The sequence below is a fragment of the Caretta caretta genome, chromosome 5 (assembly GCF_965140235.1).
Source record: "Caretta caretta isolate rCarCar2 chromosome 5, rCarCar1.hap1, whole genome shotgun sequence".
In the NCBI taxonomy this organism is placed as follows: Eukaryota; Metazoa; Chordata; order Testudines; family Cheloniidae; genus Caretta; species Caretta caretta.
This window is the reverse complement of record NC_134210.1, coordinates 115,581,480-115,606,446: the sequence shown is the minus strand read 5'-3', so window position 1 is coordinate 115,606,446 and position 24,967 is coordinate 115,581,480. Positions and strand designations below refer to the sequence as shown.

The 24,967-nt window shown below is 40.5% G+C and overlaps 1 long non-coding RNA gene across 1 annotated transcript; it reads right to left on the bottom strand.

Annotated features, from left to right (window-relative positions):
* Positions 1 to 11,219: 11,219 nt before the first annotated feature.
* LOC125637130 (uncharacterized) lies at positions 11,220 to 24,136 on the bottom strand. The gene is made up of 3 exons (XR_007356835.2): positions 23,579 to 24,136; positions 12,961 to 13,091; positions 11,220 to 11,334 (listed from the first exon to the last, which is right to left on the bottom strand). It is a non-coding gene; the product is annotated as an uncharacterized LOC125637130 (long non-coding RNA).
* Between the last annotated feature and the right edge of the window lie 831 nt (positions 24,137 to 24,967).

Below are 24,967 nucleotides of genomic sequence, written 5' to 3'. Positions count from 1 at the left end.
GATACTGCTCTGAGACTTGCTCACAAATGTTATATTTTGGGGGATGGGAGGAAGGACCAATCCTGCAAATCTCTATGCATGAGTGTAGCTTTACCCATATGAATAGGGGCCAGATTTACAAAGGTGTTTAGGTGCCTGAAGATGCAGCTAGGTACCTAGTGGTAATTACAAAATTTCCTAAGCAGGTTAGGTGTCAAACTCCTATTGAAAGTCTATGGGCCTTAGGTGCCTAACTCACTTAGGCACTTGGTAAATCCCACTAGGCACCTATTTACATCTTTAGGCACCTAAATACTTTTGTAGATCTATCCCCTTGACTCTAATGGGAATCTTCAAGTGAATAAAGCTTCTCAGGCCTATTAGTGTTTGCAAAATGGAGCTCATAGATTTCAACTAGAAAGAGAAAATACAGCGTAAGACAGATTGATCAAGACTATGTCTGGTAGAATTGTTTGTTTATTTCCTTATAGGCCTCTGACTCCAGTAAGTGTCTGTGCTTGTGGTTGAACAAGTGTCTCCCTATGCAGACCTGACTGCAAGATCAGGCGCTATACGTAAAATGTGGGAATTAATTTCCCCACAGAAATGCAGTCACCTCTAGAACAGAACAGGACTGCTGTTGTAAGAGGATGTAGCAACATTGACCAACAGTCAAGAACAGTAAATGCAGAAGAAAACTTTATTCAATATAAAGTGTGTGAGGAATTTAGATGTGTAGCATACAATTACTCAGAACAGAATTTGGGCAGGACATTGGGGCTAGCAGTCCTAACTCTCACAAAAATAAATGAAAAGCATGGATTTTTTAAAATTAACAATTGTATATAACAGGAGCATAAATGCAGAAATACAGACAGGAATTTAACACATAAATATATCACTGCACAACAATATACATGTAGAGAATAATTACACGGTCAGGACAGTAATACGAATGCCTCACCAAAAATAGCGAAGACAGAGTGAATACACGAGAGAAAACCTAAAAGATAAAGGAACATACCTTAGGGTCTTTAAGACCAGAGAAGACTATGAAGAGCTCTGTATGGACATAACAAAGGTAGGTGAATGAGCAGCATGATATGGCAGATGAAATTATGAGAAAGGCAAAGCAATGCACATTGGAAAGGGTAATTCCAAATCACCATGTTGGATTTTAAATTAATTGTAACATCAAAGACATTAACATATTTAATAAATATAAGTGATTTGTAAAATAATATAACGCAGGAAAGCCCTGCGTCGTCACTGTGGTCAGCTCAGTGAAAACATCTGTTAAAAAAAGTAAACACAATGTACCAATATATAAGAAATGCAATAGAATATACTGAAATTATAACAATGCCTCTATATAAATCAATGATACGCCCTCACCTGGAATGCTAGATCAAATTCTCTGCTAGTATAACTTCACCGCAGTCAGCGGAATTACACTGGCAGAAAATTTGGCCCACTGTGTTCAGTTCCATTCATTCTGTCTCAAGTAGAGAGACAGCAGAAATGTGAGGGATTCAGAGTAGGGCACAGAAAGGTTTCCATATAAGAAAAGACTGAAAACAGCAAGACTTGTTAGAGAGGAGACAAATAAAAGAGTGTATGATAAAATAACACAATTATAAATGATATAATGAAGATAATCATGTATTCCTGTTGGCCCTGTCATAAAGCAAGAAACAAGGAGAAATTCAATGAAATTGAATGACAAGTAAATGTAAAAGGGATAAAAGGAAATAAGTTTTTGTTAAGGCCCTACTTGAATCGTGGGATGATTGTCAAATAATTGCAGCTGTGTTGTGGACAAGACATGGAAAATTGCGGAAAAGTAGTAATGGACACTTATTAACTGTGGTAATCTGGAAAAGCCAGAGTGGAACTATTTGAAAAATTTGCTGGAACAATATAAACACTCAAGTATTCTGTTATGCCTGCTAATTTTTTTGATAACCAGACATTTTGCTGCAACTATATTACAGTCATTAATGTGCGAGGCTGACAGCGGGAGCCCTGGCCGTGCCAGCCAGGGCTCCTGCTGTCAGCCCCAGGCAGTTAGCAGTCAAGGCTTCCGCTGTCGGACATGGGCAGCTGACAAAATGGAGGTGGAAGCCTAATCTTGCGGGATCCACAACTTCTGCGGTACTGCAAATTAAGTAGGGCCTTAGTTTTTGTTTTTTTAAACACAAACCATAAATTAACCCACACAATATATATCAATTATGAGACCATCCAGAGTTATATTAGATAGGATTAAACAATATTTTCTTTACAACAGGAATATAAATCTTCATGCTTCAAAGATATAGGCAGATATAGGAAGAAACTTCCACTAGGGGAGATTATTCCACACTTGTCTACTAGCCACTGCTGTAAAGATGGTGCCAGACTAGGTGAAAAACTGGTCTGATCCCCTATGGTAATTCCTGTGTTCCGTAAAAGACCTGCTCTTAAGCTTTTATATGTAAGCCAAAAAATGGCTTACATATAAATACATATGTACATAACAACACATAAAATACAAAGGAAGAAACATTCAAGTACAGCAGAAAAGTCCTGAAAGAAATAAGGCTGCAGAATATAGAAAATGCAAGTGCTTATACATTATAATACAGCAAATATCAAAGTAAGGAGGGCAACCAGACAGCTCATTATTAAGCAAAAAGATGAATAAAAGGAGACCATATTTCATCAAAGTTACTCAGTTTATCAATCAACTTAAATGAGTCTTTCCACTACTAGTCAGCCTAGAACTCCAATCACTGATTGATGGATTGAAAGAGGATTAATTTGGGGGTCATAAGAAAAGAATGAAGCAACCACTCCCCTTGATATTTATTAATCTCTTGAAGAATTGATAAATGTCTGACAGTAAAATAAAGAACAAGAATGTCGGGGACATTCTTTTTTTTACAAAGACAAAGCATTGCATTTGTTGAGCTGAAGGGATGATGGGGTATTTTTCTCAATTTACTCTATATCGATATATACAATATATTACTGATGGTCCACTAAACTATTAAATCCGAAGCTGTGGTCCACGGGTACTGGTTACACAGAAAAAATATTAGTGGAGAGCTAGCTGGGCACATGGTCAATATCCAGCTGCTAAATTACTGTAACAGAAGCAAAGCATAAAACAACATATTTTCTTAACATTACTTTTCCCTGTAAGCAAATGGCACAGTGAGGCTATTGGATTGCAAATGGGAAGGAGTTGAAGCACAGGATTCCCTCTCTATTGAGATGTAGCCCACTCTATTAAAAAAATTGGAAACCACTGCCAGAGAGTCATAACCTGAGATCGGACAGTAGTTTGTATAGTCCCAGAGACTCCTGCCTTTACCAATAATACTTGATGTTCACTGACCATGTAATGGTCTCTTGGCAGCCTACACTCTTGCCCATGTCTTCTGTTGGCACTGAGCCGGCTCACAGGTTCTTCTGCCCCCTTCACTAGCTATCAGGTCCCAAGTGAGGTTGGTTTTAGATGGGCAGCCTGAAAAATGCTGCAAGTGACAGATTATGTTCAGAAGCCAGCTGTTCACATATCTGAGCAACCATCAGGAAATCTTTACGCAACACATGGGTAAAAAAATCACAGGGATTCTGTTGGTATTTTGTTACATTGTTTCTAATCTTCACCATTGTTAATGACAGGAGGAAAATGGCTATCCACAGGAGACCTGTCAAATGACCACATCCATCCATTTTACCACTGGAAGAACCACACTGCGGCCAACAGAAACAACTGGTCCATCATAGAGCATACCATTTTGACAGCTACTACTGAACAGGTACTTACAATGATTAACATCGTTTGCCATACTAGTTCTGGGCTTTATTTCATTTTTATTAAAGTATATTTTTATAAAATGTCCACCACGTAAAAAAGTATATTCCAAATATATTTTATGTAGGTCAAGCAAAAGGGTTATATTTTAAATACATGTACCAGTTCCCTGTGTACTGTTTTAATATATATTCAGATGTAGCAATATATAGATAATAAACATTGCTGATGAGATACAATGGCCATGTTTTCCAGTAATATGATTTAATATGTTCTTTGAAAATATTATATTTTAATTAATCAGCCATGTATCAATGTTAATCAGAGCTGAATGAATACCTCAAAATATTTTCTCCACCCATACAAATAAAAACTAAAATAGGAGTGGCTGTATTCAAGCTTCTTTAATTTTCTTTCTTTGAATATTCTAGTGGATGAATTTACCCACTGGAATAATGAATTTAAGTGAATTAGACAATATTTGAGGGAAACAAATTTGAAACTTGTAAACATTCCAGAAACCTGTTTTAAGAATTATGCTCATCCAGTCACAGAAGAGAAACATGTCATGCAAACTGCGTGCCTGATTAAAACAGACCAACAGCTCACCGTTTTAATACTGAACACTTGCATCAAACTACTTATGATCTATGAACAAAGTTCCTCTCTACCTGGAAAGAATGCCTGACCTGGGAAATTACACTGAGTGAAGGTCAAGAGTTTGACTATTTCATACCTCTGTCAGGATCTGTCCAAACTAGGGGGGGAAAGTGACTTTATAAATTAAGTTAGCAAACATGACTCAAAACATCCCCTAACACTTACTCAGAGTTGTCAACTCTCGCAATGTTATCACAAATGTCATGATGTTTGGTGTTTTCCTTCTGGGCCTATAGCCTGCAGTCATGTGAGTACACTCAAATCTCAGCTTTCTTTCTTTTTTAATATTAAGTTTCTAGCCTTTGTGGTAACAGAGATAAGATTGAAAATGTGAACTCTAAAGATTCAAAAGCCAAAAGGCACACAGAAGTCTAATAGTATTATTTTTCAAGTCTTGTGATACTGATACTTTAGAGACAGATTTTATATGAGACCTAGTCTTCACAGATAAAGAGGAACTGACCACACAACTAAAAATTCATGGTAGCTTAGTGATTATGACTTGATCACATTTATAATGTTCAAACAGAATAAAGTTCAAACCAGTAATTTTTTTATATATATATACACACACACACACACATATACATATACACACATAAATACACACACACACACTTACTTGGGACTTTAGAAGGGCCATATTCATAAAGCTGAAAACAATTTTGAGCCAAATCATCTGGGAGAAAGATTTTAATCAGACAAATGTGAATAATAATTGGGAATTGTTTAAGAAAACTAGATGCCCAAAAAGACACAAATGGCGGAAGAAAGCGGAATTGGTTCGATAACCGAACAGATTTGGAAGGGAAATGAAGGCAGCTATAAAAAAAAAATTAAAAAACAATATAAAACGAAAGAAAGGGGAAGTTGATATTAATGGAGATAAATCAGAAGCTAGGAATGGAACCACGGCCACTGGGAGCTGCCAACGGCCATGCCTGTGGACGGACAATGTCAGCAAAATGTCTCATGGCCTGCCAGCGGATTACCCTGATGGGCCACGTGTGGCATGCAGGCCGCAGGTTGCCTACCACTGCTTTAGATGCATAAACCAGGGGAATCTTGAGTAGGAGAAGAGAGATGATTTTACCTCTGTATTTGTCACTAGTGTGACCGATTCTGAAATACTGTGTCCAGTTCTGGAGTCCAATTCAAGGAGAATGTTGGTAAAATGGAGAGAGAGTACAGAGAAGAGTCACAAGACTAATTAAAGGATTACAAAACCTGCCTTACAGTGATAGACGCAAGAAGCTCAATCTGTTTATCTTAACAAAAAGAAGGTTCAGGGGTGATTTGATTATAGTCTAGAAGTACCTACATGGGGAATAAATGTTTGACAATGAGCTCTTCAGTGTAGCAGAGAAAGGTCTAACACAATCCAATGGCTGGAAGTTGAAGCTAGACAACTTCAGACTGGAAATAAAGCGTAATTTTTTAACAGAGAAATTATAACCAGCAGAACAATTTACCAGAACAAGGGTCACGTTCGAGTCTCCATCACTGACAATTTTTATATCAAGGTTGGATTTTTTTTTCTGAAAGATCTGCTCTAGGAGTTTATTGGGGGAAGTTCTAGGGCCTGTGTTATACAAGAGGTCAGACTCTATGAACACAATGGGCCCTTCTGGCCTTGGAATATCTGAATTCAAGATCATCACTTAGCTTGGTTTTTTGTTTTGTTTTGTTTTTTAATAAATGTAGGCAGGGCCGGTGCAAGGATGTTTCACACCCTAGGCGAAACTTCCACCTGCACCCCACTCCGCCACCCCCCGCCCAGAGGCACCCCCCTGCAGCAGCTCCCCACCTCACCCCCCCCCTCGGTCCGGGGAGCTGTCCGGCAGCTCCCCTCCGCCCCCTGCCTCGGCCTGGGGAGCTGTGAGGCAGCTCCCCGCCCTCCACTCCCTCCCTCCCCTCGGCCTGGGGAGCCATGCGGCAGCTCCCCACCCCAGCTCACCTCTGCTCCGCCTCCTCCCCCGAGCACCCCGCAGCCGTTCTGCTTCTCCCGCCTCCCAGACTTGTGGCGCCAATCAACTGTTTGTGCTCAGGGGAGAAGGTGGTGAGCGGGCAAATTTTTGCTGTCTCCATTGACATTAACTTCTTGGGTCTTTTCCTCCCGCAATTACTGCCACTGTACTTCTCCCCATCACCACTTTTCTGGGCTGCTCCTACGTTCCTTAGGAGTCTTGTATTTTATAAAGCCTGGGAGAGATTACAGGGCATTTGAAGGGACAGATATGGAAACTGTTGTATTGAAAAAACCAGTTGCACTGCAACCTTTCAAGAAGAGTATTTATGTTTTCTTTCTAACTCTGTTTGTATGCTGTGTACATAACATCTATAAATACAGCCTCTTTGCATTGCTTCTGCTTGTACATGGAACACAGACATACCATTCCTGTGCACTTGTTTTGTTGTTACACCTTTATTCACTATATATCTTACGCTGGCTGAAAAACCATAAAACTAAAAGCCTGTCTTGATTTTGTATATATTGTTTCTTGTTCTCATCTTGCCTTTTTCTGCTGAGCACCATCTGTACTTTTTTTTACATTCGCAGGCAGTTTCTTCAGATCTGTTGCTAATAAAATTCCTTTATGGGGAGCTGGAAAAAGGCATTTTCCACCTGCACAATTACTTCCAAGCTGTTTATTTAATAAACATCCTTTAAAAATATACAAGAGATTTTTAACATATTGCAGCAGGTGCCTAGCTGGTTAATGCAGTATTAAAACTGAGAAGAGAAGAGGATGAAGCACTCATGAATAACCACTCTGGCCTCCCACAAGCAAAAATTCACATTGTTCCAGAGCTCCCTGATTGAACTTACAAAAGTTCAGAGCAAGAACTCACATATTTGCATTCACTTGCATGACACCGTTGCTCTGACCTCCCACAGCATCCTTTCCTCAGCGATGCACATGCAATTCAGCCATTTTCAGAGTCAGTGAAGAAAAGCAAATTATGCTTATGGGTCACTGGGAGAAGAAAAGATTGAAGAGGGATAAAAATTAAATATATTGGACTAAAACCTGTCCTGAGAATGAGACAAACATAGGATAGAAGGCAAACACTGAGGCAAACCAGAAGTGTTATTTTATTTAATTTATTTTAAAAAAAAGAGGAAGAAATTTTTTTTAAAAACAGCATTGCTATGTGATAAATATCTTTTCTGGTCACCTCGTGCTTCATATGACTGGACTGCATTGTTTGCCTATTTACTGTAGATTATACAATAAATACCTTGGAGTAGGCAAATGTTTATTATAATACCAAGCACAACAAACAACTAGTAGTAAGCAAACGACTAAACTAGTAGTAAATATAGTGCGACTAAGACTAATATTCTGACAACTGCATCTATAACTTACAAAAAATACTGAGCGCAAGACCAATATCAGGGAATGAGACAAAGCTTGAAGGAGCATAATGACTTGGACGAAGACAAATATAGTGACAGTGGCTGCTACGGAGACAAATGAAATATAGTGAACAAGACAACGACAGAGAATCAGGCAGTTGATAGAAATAAGACAAATACTGTGACAAATCTGTCAGAAATATAGATACTATCACACTGAGCTGAAAGACAATGCTAAATTATATATGTAAATGAGAGACTATTTCAACAAAGTTGCAAGAGAACGGCAGGAGAAAAAAGAAATCCTGGTACAATGCCAAATGCAGATCTCCATTTCAGGAGAAGTGCATCAGACTCAGTCAGGACAGGGGCAAATGAATAAAGCAGTGTACACAAATGCTGAAGGAAATATTGGTGTAACAACTGTCATAATCAACCTAAATGGTATCATTATCTACTTATACATATTCATATTATGGTAGGGTGGCAGGGAAGTGACACCGTAGTTAAGGTTGCACCAGAGATTAATTTCAGTGGGTATGTACACACTTTCAACGGGGAAGGGGTGTATGCACACGTGCACACACACACACAGGTGTGCATACATCAACTGCAAGTATGTATATACCTGCTGAAATGAAATTTCTGATGCAACCTTCACTATGGTGTCACTACCCTCCATCAAATTACATATAATATAAACATTCATGAACAAACATATGCATCTACTGTAAGAATGTGTGTGTTGTATATACACAACACATGAACGAGGGAAAAAAGAGCAGTTCAGGTTGGAGTGGGAAAGAGAGAGAGGAGAGAGAGACCCGAGGAGTGGCAGTAGGACAGAATATGGCTGCCGACTGGCAGCAAGAGTTTTTACATTGTGAAGTGGCAGTAGTGGCATTGTGAAATCAAAGCACACTTGAGCTATCGTTTTGTGAGAGGTCAGGAGCCTGGAGCTCTTTGCAGAGGAGACAAAAGGAAAAAAGCGTATAGAGGAGAGGTCCTGACAGAGTTACTATAGCTGGGAGACAGACAGACAGAGAGTAAATAGTAAACTAATGCTATTAATGTACACATTTAGATGGATTATGCAGTAATTCCATGTTTGGTTACTTCAAACATTTTTACTTACTCCCCAGGAATTGCATAAATATGTGATTGTAGGGCTAAGTAAATTAGCATTTAGTAAAATATCACCAGCTCAGCATGTTCATTTAAATATTCCTATAGGATGAAGCATCTGGTAATGTATCTATTGGACACTTGGGAAACCTCTACACTGCAATAGAAGATCTGACCTAGGTCCACTAACTTTGGCTCTCGGGGCTTGGGCTGCAGGTCTAAAAATTGCAATGTAGACATCTGGGTTTGGGCTGGAGACCCAGGGGGCCTCCTCTTCACATTCAGGGAGTTGTGCACCTTAAGAAGGTGGAATGGCTCTGCAGGAGAACAAGAAGAGCCACAGTAAGCAAGGTCTTTTCTACCAGGCTCAGTGTTTATAAAAAGTATAATAAATCAACAACTAGAAAGTTAAACAGAAGAAAATCCCCCAGTTTGGAGTCCAACCCATTCCTAGGATACATGGAGGTGGAATCCCACATTCACAAAAGTATTCTGTCAGCCCCAGGACACCCACTCCAGTGCATTTACCTTAGAAGAATTAACACCTGTTATTCTAACAACAACCACAAATAGTCCAGCTGCCTTAGCAGTAGGCTGCTAATATAAAGAGGGTTCAGTTGTGTTTACCACCATATAAAGGAAGCCAGATGTTTGGACAAGTATTCCTGACACAGAAGTATAAATCCATGGATTACTTTAGGATTTGCACCATTCTCCCACCAGTGCTGTTGCCATGTCATGGCAGATGCTATAAGGATTATCATTTTCTAATGTAGCTGCAACCATATATCCCTTCCCCAGAGCACCTGTGAAAGGGAGGAGGAAGCTGAACTTATATTATCCTCTTTTTCACTTTGTACCAAGTAGTGCCCTTGTTCATTGCCATATGGACAGAAATACCCATGTATCAAAAATAGAGGATGCAGCTTAATGTGGAACAGGGAAAAAAATCAAGATGTGTTTTAATTGCGGAATCACCTACAAAAAGCAGTTTCGTTAGGCAAAGTGCTTGACACAAGGGCAAAAGGAAAACAGTCACAAATTTAACCAAATCCCTTATTTTGGTGACTCCTTCTCCATTTTATTGATTCAACGCTAGCCTAATTAAGCAAGTGCAGCAGACTCCACAGCTGAGCAAAACGCCACAGCACACATGCAATTTCGCAGCAGACTGTCAATGCGTTCAATAAGATGATGTCTTATGGTACTTGTTCTCCGTGTTTGTCAACAGCAGAGGCTTCAAAACATTTGATGGCTACTGTTACATCTAAGCTGACAAAACACATATTTTACAACCTACACTGTTTTCCAGCTCGGCAAGAACTATTTTCATCAGCACCAGTTTGGCTTAGAGGCTACACTACATAGGAAACTATTCCCGTTGCCATAAACAAATGGCACGTGGAGAAAGTCTTTCTCTATTTAAATCAATTTGCAGGTTTGCCTAAGATCTCTTTTATTGTTTAAAACTTCACCTCGCCAGTATCTTGCATGGCAACTAGCATATGAACTTTGCCACCTTTGGTCATTCGTTTCACCTTTGCTGAAGTCTCTGGAGTGCCATTAGCAATTCATCAACTTGTTACAACCTGACTTTGCAGGTTGTATTAAAAGTGATGTTATAGCCAAGTGATGATAATAAATAGTAATTGTCATCAGTACATTTCAATGCTCTTTACAGAGAAGATAAGTATTATTATTCCCATTTTATAGAGGGGGGAAACTGAGGCACAGAGAGGCGAGTGACTTACCCCAGGTCACCCAGCAGGCCCATGACAGAGCCAGGAATAGAATTCAGGTCCCCTGAGTCCTAGTCAGGACTTCATTTACTACACCACTCTGCTTCCCAAAGTTAAGACCAAATCTGAAAGAAAAGCCAGGAAACTGTTTTGCTTGGATGCTGGATCGGTCACATTATCCAGAGATGCAGAAGATACATCACCCATCTCCCTAACACAGTGATATTACATGCTGACACAAACCTTGCTGGTATCAACTCCCCACCAGTTCTCTCATGCTGAATGCAGCATCACACACAGGCCACCTGATGTGCAACACTGAAGTCACAGACCAATAAAAGGGAGAAGAAAACAGCAATGTTATATCAATGTGTGACAGTACAGACAAGGGCACTATAAGTTAGCAAAACAATACAAATGCCAACAGTCATGATGGGAAATTCTTCATTCTATACCCACCTACAAGAGGATAGTCAAAAGACTGATTTTTACCTGTCCCCGACCTTACCCCAAGTTTATCCTGCCAGAGGGAAAAAAATGTTACCTGTACAATACATTTCACTCTCTATTCCTTCTGTAATCTATTCAACATCCTTTTCACAACTGCAGTATCTATGCTGGTAGTATCCACAGTACCCATGGAGACTGGAGGCAAACTTGCAGTCCTGGAGAAAAAAATGCAAATTCCTGCATCTCAGACAAAAAGCCAGAGGTTAGGCAGCTATGATTAGCTAACCCTATCAGTGATTGTCAAGGTTCCTCCCCCACTCTGAACTCTAGGGTACAGATGTGGGGACCTGCATGAAAAACCTCCTAAGCTTATCTTTACCAGCTTAGGTCAAAACTTCCCCAAGGTACAAAATATTCCACCCGTTGTCCTTGGACTGACCGCTACCACCACCAAACTAATACTGGTTACTGGGGAAGAGCTGTTTGGATGCGTCCTTCCCCCCAAAATACTTCCCAAAATCTTGCACCCCACTTCCTGGACAAGGTTTGGTAAAAAGCCTCACCAATTTGCCTAGGTGACTACAGACCCAGACCCTTGGATCTTAAGAACAATGAACAATCCTCCCAACACTTGCACCCCCCCTTTCCTGGGGAATGTTGGATAAAAAGCCTCACCAATTTGCATAGGTGACCACAGACCCAAACCCTTGGATCTGAGAACAATAAAAAAGCATTCAGTTTCTTACAAGAAGACTTTTAATAAAAATAGAAGTAAATAGAAATGAAGAAATCCCCCCTGTAAAATCAGGATGGTAGATATCTTACAGGGTAATTAGATTCAAAAACATAGAGAACCCCTCTAGGCAAAACCTTAAGTTACAAAAAAGATACACAGACAGAAATAGTTATTCTATTCAGCACAATTCTTTTCTCAGCCATTTAAAGAAATCATAATCTAACACATACCTAGCTAGATTACTTACTAAAAGTTCTAAGACTCCATTCCTGGTCTATCCCCGGCAAAGACAGAATATAGACAGACACAGACCCTTTGTTTCTCTCCCTCCTCCCAGCTTTTGAAAGTATCTTGTCTCCTCATTGGTCATTTTGGTCAGATGCCAGCGAGGTTACCTTTAGCTTCTTAACCCTTTACAGGTGAGAGGAGCTTTCCCCTGGCCAGGAGGGATTTCAAAGGGGTTTACCCTTCCCTTTATATTTATGACAGTGATATAGCCATCTGTTGTGTCTTGTTTTATACTTGGATTGTAAGCTCTCTGGGACAGGGACTGTCATTTTGTTCTGTGTTTGTACAGCACTTAGCACAATGGGGTCCTGGCCCACAACTGTGGCTCCTAGGTGCTATGATAATACAAATAAATAAATATTAAACAACAATGATCATAATCCAGGGATGTTCAAGCAGGATTTTACTATATTAATTATTCTGGCCATTTCACCAAGCTTTCTCAGCAGGAAGGAGGGAGGGAGAAGGTCATATTTCCAGCTTGTAAACATACTCACTTTCTTTCAGACTCTCACAAAAAAATAAATGTAGTCTGCCATTTATTTTTTGTGGACAAAAAGATTTTATGCTGTTGCATTTCTGTTGACAGTATGATCTGAGTAGAACTACATACTGTTGACAAAAATGTAATTAAATGTATTTGGTCAACAGAACAAAGGGGGGGTGGGGTTCACCAGAAATGCATTTCATCCCCACAAAGGCTCCATGGAGTCCTTAATTACATATCTCTGCCTGTAATCTACAGAAATTAGAACCAAAGCACTTAAACATATTGCACTTTAGAAGTTGGGCTCTAACTTTGGAAAAAAACACTCACCAAAGATGGGACAAAGTCATCAAATGCTGTTGGTAAGCAGGGCAGTTTGTTAAATCGGTCTCGTGATGTGCTAGTGATCAAGAGCCAAAGCTCTGTCAGCTCACAATGTCTCTTCACCTTAATGAAGGATCCTTGTACAAAAAAAACCAGTTAGTGGTACTCTTTGAATTGTCAGGGGTGCTTTAGGGATGCCCACAACACTGCATTTAAAGCTTTTGTAAATAAAGTTTTAAAAATATATCTGAGATTGCAAATCTTTAACACATTTAAGATGTAGACATAAAAGATGTAAACATAAAAATTATAAATGTATTTACATTCTTACAAAAAGGGACAGGTTTTCTCTCTACTCTGACCCTGTTCACGTTGCGCAAAGCCATTGGATACTGGCAGTACCTATCCAACTGAAAATCCCACCTGTGACAGGGAGCTCTCATTTGGCATTAAGTCAATGTACCCAGCTCATGTGCCAGCCTCCCCCCAGCTCCAGGGTAAGAGGACAGGCCGGGGGAGCATGAGCGGGTATGCCAGGGGCAGAAAGGGTGCTGCTGGAACCCACTGTTCTCCACCAATTCTGAATTGGCAAATAGTCCCTTAAAGCTGTTGTCAGTAGATGCACATTACAACAGTCCCTAGACTGCTCTAACTTACAATGAGAGCAGGGCTGGAGAATTAGGGAACTGCAGGTTCTTCGCTGAAGGTCCATCTCCCTCTCAAGCACTGTGTAGATCTTAACACACTCTTCCAGAATTACTTCCCTAAATTCAGGATTCTAGGTTTCCATTGCAGCAGTTGATAATAGCATCTAAGGCTAGATAATAGCATCTAAGTGAAGCTAGAAATGGGGGGTAGGGGGGAAATATTCTGCTTTGGGTGTCAGGTATTGTGAGGGAATCACAAAACCCTGAACTTGGGTCCTGGCAGGAAAGTAAAGAGGAAACTGATTTTAAATAGCCTATTTAAAAATGCAACTTACTAAGTAGAGCTAGCTAGAAAACAAGTATCCAGTTTGCCAGATTGCTGAGGTTTTGGTATTTGTTTTCATTCTGTATCAGAAAAAAATGGAGACCTTTCAAATTTTTTTGCACAAGAAAAACCCAGACCTACCCAACAGTGCGGGACAGAGAGACCCCAGAACAGCCGAAAGCCCAGCAGTTAGGGCACTCCCCTGGAATGTGGTTGACCCTGAATCAGGCACAGCAAGGACTTTAACTTGGGTCTCCCACTTCCCAGGTGTGTGCCCTAACCACCAGATCATAGTCAGTCTCTCTCTTGGTCTGGCCCAATGAATAGTTAATTTTTTTATACAAAGTGGAGCATGTCCAACAGGAGCAATGGAGGGAAACTGACTCTGTAGTCCAAGGGTTAGGGCTCTTAGCTGGGGTGTAGAAAAACCCAGGTTCAAGTCCCTGCTGTACCGGATTCTCTCTCTGGCCCAATAAATATTTCAAAGTTTTGTCAAAACCAACATGTTTCTTCAGAAAGTTTCCATTTCAACAAACTGGCATTTTCTAATGAACATTGTTTGAAAAATTCTCAACGAGCACCATTGCTAAGACCTACACATGCTGTATCATGCTGATTCTTTTAGGTGCACAGACATTGCAAACATTTTAGGTGCAGCTGAAGAGTGGTGGGCAGGGTAGATTAAAACAGGAAACCACACGTACACACACAGACTTATCAAATTTCATCCACTTCAGTGGACTAATGTATGGAACTGGAGCAATTCTAGTCCACATTGTTCAACTGGCAAGTTTTATACAGCAAATCTAAGTATTAATTACTATTGCATTTGGTATTTGCATTTTCAAGAAATCACCAATTTTGACAAGTGCTTCAATGGTTTGGCAACTTTTCCTATATTTTAAAGACCTGGTTCCACACTACTGAAGAAAAAAAGAAGATAAGAAGTGGCCTGGGTGAGGAGTACTGTACTGGATTGGACCCTTTGAAGTCAACGTAATTCAAATCATGCTCCATTCTCAGATTTTAATTAGATCCTGCTCAGCCTGGAGCAGCTTCTAAAGATCTGGCTGTGGACGAGGCTTCTTTAAGTATGGAAGACATGCAGATCTGCACTTTGTTAAGAATAGCAAAATACCATCCGATAAACATTTATATGTGAAGGCTACTGGTAGCCTCCTATATTGGATCTGTGGCCAGATAGATTTTACATATCAACTGTCACATAGGATGTGGCCTCACCAGACCTCACTGTGGCAGGAACAGAACTCAAGTCCTTACACTTCAGAAAAACATCACAGGCTCCTATCACCTGAGCTATACTTGAGAAACTATGTTAGTTGTCAATTAGCCACTACAGGGCAACAACTACATACCCTCGAGCAGATCATAGAATCATAGAATATAAGGGTTGGAAGGGACCCCAGAAGGTCATCTAGTCCAACCCCCTGCTCGAAGCAGGACCAATTCCCAGTTAAATCATCCCAGCCAGGGCTTTGTCAAGCCTGACCTTAAAAACCTCTAAGGAAGGAGATTCTACCACCTCCCTAGGTAACGCATTCCAGTGTTTCACCACCCTCTTAGTGAAAAAGTTTTTCCTAATATCCAATCTAAACCTCCCCCACTGCAGCTTGAGACCATTACTCCTCGTTCTGTCATCCTCTCCCACTGAGAACAGTCTAGAGCCATTCTCTTTGGAACCCCCTTTCAGGTAGTTGAAAGCAGCTATCAAATCCCCCCTCATTCTTCTCTTCTGCAGGCTAAACAATCCCAGCTCCCTCAGTCTCTCCTCATAAGTCATGTGTTCCAGACCCCTAATCATTTTTGTTGCCCTTCGCTGGACTCTCTCCAATTTATCCACATCCTTCTTGAAGTGTGGGGCCCAAAACTGGACACAGTACTCCAGATGAGGCCTCACCAATGTCGAATAGAGGGGAACGATCACGTCCCTCGATCTGCTCGCTATGCCCCTACTTATACATCCCAAAATGCCATTGGCCTTCTTGGCAACAAGGGCACACTGCTGACTCATATCCACTTCTCGTCCACTGTCACCCCTAGGTCCTTTTCCGCAGAACTGCTGCCTAGCCATTCGGTCCCTAGTCTGTAGCTGTGCATTGGGTTCTTCCGTCCTAAGTGCAGGACCCTGCACTTATCCTTATTGAACCTCATCAGATTTCTTTTGGCCCAATCCTCCAATTTGTCTAGGTCCTTCTGTATCCTATCCCTCCCCTCCAGCGTATCTACCACTCCTCCCAGTTTAGTATCATCCGCAAATTTGCTGAGAGTGCAATCCACACCATCCTCCAGATCATTTATGAAGATATTGAACAAAACCGGCCCCAGGACCGACCCTTGGGGCACTCCACTTGATACCGGCTGCCAACTAGACATGGAGCCATTGATCACTACCCGTTGAGCCCGACAATCTAGCCAGCTTTCTACCCACCTTGTAGTGCATTCATCCAGCCCATACTTCCTTAACTTGCTGACAAGCTGACAAGATCTGACATTCTATCCAATAGAAACAAAACCATATTCATTACAGTCTAGCCTCCAATACTAACATATTTCACATTTTTTAAAGTATACAATTATTTTGACCACATATACAGATTATATTTATATCATATATAGGATCAGAATAATTTTGTGATTTTACAAACACAAACACACACACACACACACACACTTTCTGCAGACAAATTAAAAATACCAGAATTGTTTTCTTTGGACAAATGGAAGAAAGACTACTCATCTTTAGTATAAAATGTGGAGGAAGCGTTTTATCCACATTCAATAACCAACTTTTGGCCAACAGCTTTTAGGAAATTTTGGTTTCCTAATCTCTGCTAATAGAGCAACTCTTGCCAGAGTATGGCATAACTGAATAGTAATTATATGGGGGGAATTGTTAATGCACTGTTACGTTGCAGCGTAAAAATAAACCAAAGTCAGGAACTGCAGAGGTAAGGTCCCTGTCAAACATTGTTGCAGAGATGGGGTCCACCTAGCGAGGAAGGGGAAGAGCGTATTTGGATACAGACTGGCTAACCTAGTGAGGAGGGCTTTAAACTAGGTTCGAAGGGGACAGGTGACCAAAGCCCACAGGTAAGTCAAGAGCATGGAGACCTGGGAGAAGGTTTGGAATTGGGGGGGGGGAGCATGGGCTGTTATAGCAGGAGAGACAAGATAGAACTGTGGCAGGGACAGGAATCAAATCAGTATAGTAGATGTCCATATACTAATGTGAGAAGTATGGGGAATAAGCAGGAAGAACTCGAAATGCTAGTAAATAAACACAACTATGACATAGCTGGCATCACAGACTTGGTGGGATAATCCACATGACTGGAATATTGATATAGAAGAGTACAGCTTGTTCAGGAAGGACAGGCAGGGGGAAAAGGGAGGAGGCATTGCCTTATATATTAAAAAAGTATATACTTGGACTGAGGTTGAGATGGAAATAGGAGACAGACTTGTTGAAAGTTTCTGGGTAAGGATAAAAGAGGTAAAAAACAAGGGTGATGTCATGGTAGGGGTCTAGTACAGACCACCTAACCAGGAAGAAGAGGTGGATGAGGCTTTTTTTAAGCTAACAAAAAAAAAATCATCCAAAGCATAGGACTTGGTGGTGATGGGAGACTTCAACTACTCAGATATCAGTTGGCAAAACAACACAGCAGGGCACAGATTATACAAAGAAGTTCTGGAGACAGTTCTTGGGAAGTATTGGAGACAATTTTTTTTTATTTCAGAAGGTGGAGAAAGCTACTAGGGGAGAGGATGTTCTAGATTTGATGTTGACAAATAGGGAAGAACTGGTTGAGAATTTGAAAGTGGAAGGCAGCTTGGGTGAAGGAGATCATGAAATGATAGAGCTCATGATTCTAAGGAATGGTAGGAGGGAGAATAGCAAAATGAAGATAATGGATTTCAAGAAGGCAGACTTTAGCAAACTCAGGGTGTTGATAGATAAGATTCCAAGGGGAAAAACAATTGAAGATAGTTGGCAGTTTTTCAAAGAGACATTATTAAGGGCACAAGAACAAACTATCCCACTGCATAGGAAAGACAGGAAGTATGGCAAGAGACACGCTGGCTTAACCAGGAGATCTTCAATGATCTAAAAATAAAAAAAGAGTCCTACAAAAAGTGGAAACTAGGTTAGATTACAAAGATGAATATAAACAAATAACACAAGTATGTAGGAACAAACTTAGAAAGGCCAAAGCACAAAACGAGATCAGACTAGCTAGAGACACAAAGGGTAACAAGAAAATATTCTACAAATACATTAGAAGCAAAAGACAGACCAAGGACAGGGCAGGACCATTACTCAATGAAGGGGGAAACACAATAACAGAAAATGTGGAAATGGCAGAGGTACTTAATGATTTCTTTGTTTTGGTTTACACCAAGAAGTTTGGTGGTGATTGGGCATCTAACATAGTGAATACCAGTGAAAATAAGGTAGGATCAAACGAGGCTAAAATAGGGAAAGAACAAGTTAAAAATTACTTAGACAAATTAGATGTCTTCAAGTCACCTGGGCCTGATTAAATGTATCCTAGAATACTCAAGGAGCTGACTGGGGAGATATCGGAGCCATTAGCGATTATCTTTGAAAAGTCATGGAAGATGGGTGAGATCCCAGAAGACTGGAAAAGGGCAAATATAGTGCCCATCTATGAAAAGTGAAATAAGGACAACCCAGGGAATTACAGACCAGTCATCTTAACTTCTGTACCCAGAAAGATAAGGAAGCAAATAATTAAGCAATCAATTTGCAAACATCTAGAAGATAGTAAGATGATAATTAAATCAGCATGGATTTGTCAAGAACAAATTGTGTCAAACCAATCTGGTAGCTCTCTTTGACAGGGTAAAAAGCCTTGTGGATAAGGGTGGGGAATCGGTAGACATGGTATATCTTGACTTTAGTAAAGCTTTTGATATGGTGTCACATGACCATCTCATAAAAAAAACTAGGGAAATACAACCTAAATGGAGCTACTATGAGGTGGGTGCAAAACTGGTTGGAAAACCATTCCCAGAGTAGTTATTATTGGTTCACAGTCATGCTGGATGGATGTAACAAGTGGCATCCCGCAGGGATCAATTCTGGGTCTGGTTCTGTCCAATATCTTCATCAATGATTTAGATGATGGCATAGAGAGTACACTTATAAAATTTGTGGACAATACCAAGCTGGGAGAGATTGCAAGTGCTTTGGAGGATTGGATTAACATTCAAAATGATCTGGACAAACTGGAGAAATGGTCGGAAGTAAATAGGATGAAATTCAATAAGGACAAATGCAAAGTACCCCATTTAGGAAGGAACAATCAATCAGTTGCACACATACAAAATGGGAAATGACTGCCTAGGAAGGAGTACTTCAGAAAAGGATCTGGGGGTCTTAGTGGACCACAAGCTAAATATGAGTCAACAGTGTAATGCTGTTACAAAAAAAGCGAAATCATTCTGGGATGTATTAGCAGGAGTGTCGTAAGCAAGATACGAGTCACAATTCTTCCGCTCTACTCTGCGCTGATTAGGCCTCAATTGGCATATTGTGCCCAAGTTCTGGGCACCACATTTCAGGAAGGATGGGGACAAATTGGAAAAAGAGTCCAGAGAAGAGCAACAAAAATGATTAAAGGTCTAGAAAACGTGACCTATGGGGGAAGATTGAAAAAAATGGGTTTGTTTAGTCTGGAAAAGAGAAGACTGAGAGGGGACATGATAACAGTTTTCAAGTACATAAAAGGTTGTTGCATGGAGGAGGGAGAAAAATTGTTTTTTTTTACCTCTGAAGATCAGACAAGAAGCAATGGGCTTAAACTGCAGCAAGGGAGGTTTAGGTTGGACATTAGGAAAAACTTCCTAACTGTCAGGGTGGCTAAGTATTGGAATAAGTTGCCTAGGGAGGTTGTGGAATCTCCATTATTGGAGATTTTTAAGAGCAGATTAGACAAACACCTTCCAGGAATGGTCTAGATAATACTTAGTCCTGCCATGAGTGCAGGGGACTGGAGTAGATGACCTCTCAAGGTCCCTTCCAGTCCTATGATTCTATACATGGCATTTCCTAACTCTCTTTTTTTTTTTTTTTTTTTTTATAAAAGAGAACATGTATGCAATGTGGCCAAGTCAACGTTGTCATTGGAATGGTTCTTTTTTCCTTCATCTATAGAACAGCAAGTAGTGGAAAGTACAGATTTGCCTATTTATTCACTTCCTGCAAGTAATGCTGTACATACATGGCAGATTATTCTCTTATGTCACATGTGTCTCTTTGCAGGACCATTTCCTGTTGCCAGTGAACCATTCTTGTTTTTTTGTATGCATCTTTGCTTGCATGGGAATGACAGTCTTAAGGGAATGGAAGTATTTATCCAAAACTTAAGGAATGTTCAATTTGGTCAAAGGACAGTCTTAGAATAGATTAGCTCTGTCCCCCAAACCCAGCTCATATAAGGTGATTGTCCCTAAAGCTTTACCCAAAGCTGACTGAAATCAAAGGCCTGGGAAGGATACAAGAAGAGAAAGAGACACCTTCAAAAGTAATTCCAAAGACTTGATAAATACCAAAAATTTGAGGTAAATACTGTCTAATTTAACTATTTTCCATCATTTAAAACATAAATAGAAATTAATTTACACTACAGAAGGACTAGGCTGTGACAGGTCCTTGAGAGAAGATGTATGGGAAGAGGATACAAGAAACCTCCAACACTGCATGGTCCTTTTAAATGCCTGACAATTGCAGGTCATGTGCTTGCAGAAGTACAAGAACAACTGTACTTGCATGCACCCTCCATGCATCCTCAGGAGCTCACACAGCCCATAAGGGGATGAGTCCAGACACTAACATTGGCCTGAATAGTGGGCTGGACAAATGGTGAGAGAAACAAGCCACATTATCTTAAAAGATGGTGCAACTAATGCAATCCGTCCACCTGCCCTCATTTGCATTAGGTGAGTTCATGGAAAAGTTGTAGTCTTCACCATCCCTACACTTGGCTTTACCACTGATTTACCACTGGTAAAGGCATGATTTACCACTGATCGTTTTGTTACATGTAGTTAAGTGGGATGCTGTGTGCAAGAAATAATAATCGCAAATTAAGTTTAAATTAAAAATGCACATGAACTTTCCACGAGCAAGCCTTGTTTTATACACCATAATGCATACTATTGAGAAGTGAATCTACCAGCTGTGGAAAATGAATGACCATTGTGAATGATCAGGTAAACAGAGGGTGAATTAAATGAAAAAGAAGTGCAATAATAACAAGGATCAGTGCTTCAGAAACTAGCCTAAAAAGGTAAAGTAAAAGAACAAGAGACAAGGATTGAGAAAGCTAGGGCTAAAAATGAATGAAAAAAAGTACAAAGTATGATGATAAATAATAAATGATTTTACAAACAGATAAAGAACAAGAGGTTGTGAGTTGCTGATTCCTTGAGGGAAGGTGAGAGGAAAAGCAACAGAAACTGTGGATATTGCTGGGAAACTAATACCAGAGTGAGAGAGATGTTCTTGTGAGAGTGAAATGAAAACAAACTAAAATTCAGGACTGCACAAGAATAAGAGTGTGAGGGGAAATAAAAAGCATCTGGAGTAACTGGAAATGCAGGCTGCTTAGAAGTTGAAAGATTTGTGAAAGAGAAAGCAGATCACACAAAAGAAGCAAATTACTGAAATTGATGCTGTTCACTTTCATAGCAGGGAACAGCAGTTCCCTCCAAAGCAGGAGTTACTGGATCTGTAGTGTCCCAGAGAGGGACATGCAATGGGATGTTGAAATTTGCACATGACAAGAATCAGGAGAGCCAGTCAGTACTGATGAGGAGAAAGGATGAATCCAAAGGACCCAGGATAAATTAAAGACGTACTATGCACCAGATCTTCAGCTGATTTAACCTGGAGTAGCTCCACTGAAATCAATGAAGCTAGACTGATTTACCCCAGGGGTAAGTATCAGGGACTTTGGTTCTAGCCTCATTTCTGCCACTGTAATTTGTGTGTACCAGCTCTCAGCTGAGGATGATAATGTTCTCCAAGTTCTCGTTGGTAAAAGGAAAGAGACAGACAAATGCCATTGAGTTGATTGTTAGGCCTTACTTTGCTCAAACAATGATAATAAAAGCAGCAGCAAAGATTCAGGAGCCAATTCTCCTTTCAGAACTCCAGATAAAACAGCGGCACCTCCGTGCCTTTACCCAGCAGCTGCCCTCTGTGTTTCCTAGACACACCCACATTACAACACCCTTGTTTATTTGGGCTGTCATTCTGGACTAGACTAGACTGCCCCTCTCTCTTGTGTCATGTGAACAACTGAGTCAGTGGGGAAAAGGGCACCAAGAAGTCTTCCTTCCTGAGTCCTCCAGACAGGAGATGGCTTCAGTCACAACCCTCGTGCTTCCCCGTGTGCAAGGGCTGCTTAGGGCTAGTGCCCCAATGGGCACTAGAATCTCCCAAAAGGGTGGGAAAAGGGCAGTGACATGACTACACACAACAATGTCTCCCACATCCTCCTTTTGGGGCAGTGCAGCTTGGGACTGCCTCCTATTCTGTAATGGTACAAAAACTGGTCCCCACTTCAGCCACCTGATCATGGAGCAAATTGGTTTGCTTCCCATCTTAATGGCAGTCCAGCTGGTGTTGTCTTGCCATCAGAGAGAGAACCATTTTATCTTAATACACTTTGAAAGGCTGTTTTGTGTTTTGACACAAAAGATGGGCCAACAATAAACTCCTCTACCCAAATGACCTAACTGGGTCATTAGTCACAAACCATCAGGCACTGAGAGCTTCTTCTGCTAAGGCCCTTCTGTAAAACACTGAAAGCTGTGGATTAAAAAGCATTGTGTGTATCTCACATACATGCACACTCATGCATCCTTAATTTACAGGCATTTTACTAGGACAATACTTCTGATATTCAAAGGCAGATTTTTTTTTTTTAATTACACAGGTTCCTAACTTCCTTTTCCTTCTACTTCATCCTCACAGGTCACCCAAGGAAGCAGAAGGTAGACAGATAGAGCCCCAGTCACAGAAGGTGTGCTCTGGTGAAACCTTGCCATCTCTACTCAGTTGCGGAGTCAGATATTTCACATGGTGAGGAAGTTACAGTCTAATTTGCAGATAAAACTGTTCCGATTCAGACTGGATTATCAGCCTCCATGGGGCCAAAGACAATTTGGTGGAGGCTATTGTGTTAATTTTAATGGAATAAATGGGCCTGGAGTGTCAAACGTGTTTACATGATCCTGTCACTGTACAGCACTGAACAGTCAAAGATGGTTTGGTGTTTTCAGTACAGAGGCCTTGGCCTGCATAATTCCAGGACAAACACAGAAGAAAATTAATTTACTAGTTAGTATACAAGAAGAGAAAAAGAATCAAAATAAAACAAAGCATTTTGCAGTTGAGTGGCTATGCAAAGCAAACAATGACAATTTATCAAAGTCCCTTTTTCAGACTAAAGATATCATTAGTCTCTTATTTTGTCAAGCAACCCTTTGTGGTCAGAAAGAAAGTATTGAATACTTATTGAATTCTGAATTGTGAATGATAGTCACTTTCCCCTGCTTTGAAAAAGAGGTAGGATAGTAAATGTGGAGAAAAGATTACTTTTGTTGATCTTCTGAGGATAGAATATGGCTGGTCAGTTGCAGACAGATGCTTGGGACTTGAAGGTCTGCCAGATTGCTCTGAACCTCACTCCCCCAGTCTGGGATGTCATCTAGGCTGCAATTATTACAGTAGGGCAGAGGGATTTCTCTTTGTTTTGCTTGAGTTTTAGCTATTGTCATTCACTGAGGTCTTTGAAATACCAGGGAGCTTTGGGGTACCACCTAAAGGTTGGATCTGTGTTTGTTTTTTGAGGTAAAGTCCAACAGGAAAGCACTGGGTCACCAACTGTTGCCAGATTCTCTCTAAAGTGATTGGTAAAGGTTTACTCAAGAAATCATCTCTCAAGCCACCTTAAATCCTCTCTTGGCACTGAGAATTTCACCAATCATCACATTGTCTCTCGACTCCCATTCTTGAATAAAACTGTTGAGAACCTTAAAGCAAATTTGGTGACAGCATGAGGCCTCACATTTCTTCCACCCCATCAGTCTGCTTTTAGATCCATACTGGCCAATATATGATAGATGAAGATCAGATATCTATGCTGAATTCATTGAGAGGGACATTGAGACACCTTCATTGTCATCGAACATGAGGAACTGGTAGAAATAAATGGGGTTCCTCCTGAGTGGCTCTTATTTTCTGAGAGGATACAGTGAGTAGTACTCAGGTAGAGTACCATGCATGTCTATTCTGTCACTCTTCCTGTACATAGAAAACCACTAGGGGTGAGGGTGATGCAGCACAGGCCAAGAGTCTCAAGTCACCAAGAAACATCCCTGGGCACATGGGTTGCAGAAGTCTGCACCAGCTGAAGGAGGAGTTGCCTTCAGGTATTGTCTGACATAGAGCTCATTCACGTATTTCAATCCGGAGAGGTTAAAATGCCTAACTGTGCATATTATGTGTGTGCTCCAGAGTCTGCTCTGACTGCTAATTAGTTTCTAGGAGCAGGCTGACTTTCCAGGGTGTTGACTTTCACTTACACAATTCTAAATGTGGAGCCTAGCTACATTACAGACTTCCCTCTCTCCTTATGGGATATGACAGGAGAACTGCTGAGGTGCTCAAGCTAACGGCCTCTTCCCTCATTGAACAGCAAGGTGGCTAATATTGGAGTTTTTGGTGAATGCCCCTTTTCTTCAGTCTTCAAGGCATGCTTTGTGGATTATCTATTCTTCCAGGCTTTCCCTGAGGTGTGGGCTGAAGAGAAGAAAGCAGAGAGAGAGGAAAATTATTATTTTTGGTATCTCAGGAAGGTCTAATATGGACATTAGTTGCAATGGACTTGAACATAGGTTGTAAATGGGTTTTATGTCTAGTGTTTTAGATATATGTATTTTAGAAGGTAAAAAAAAAATTAAATAACCCCTGCATATCCCATTT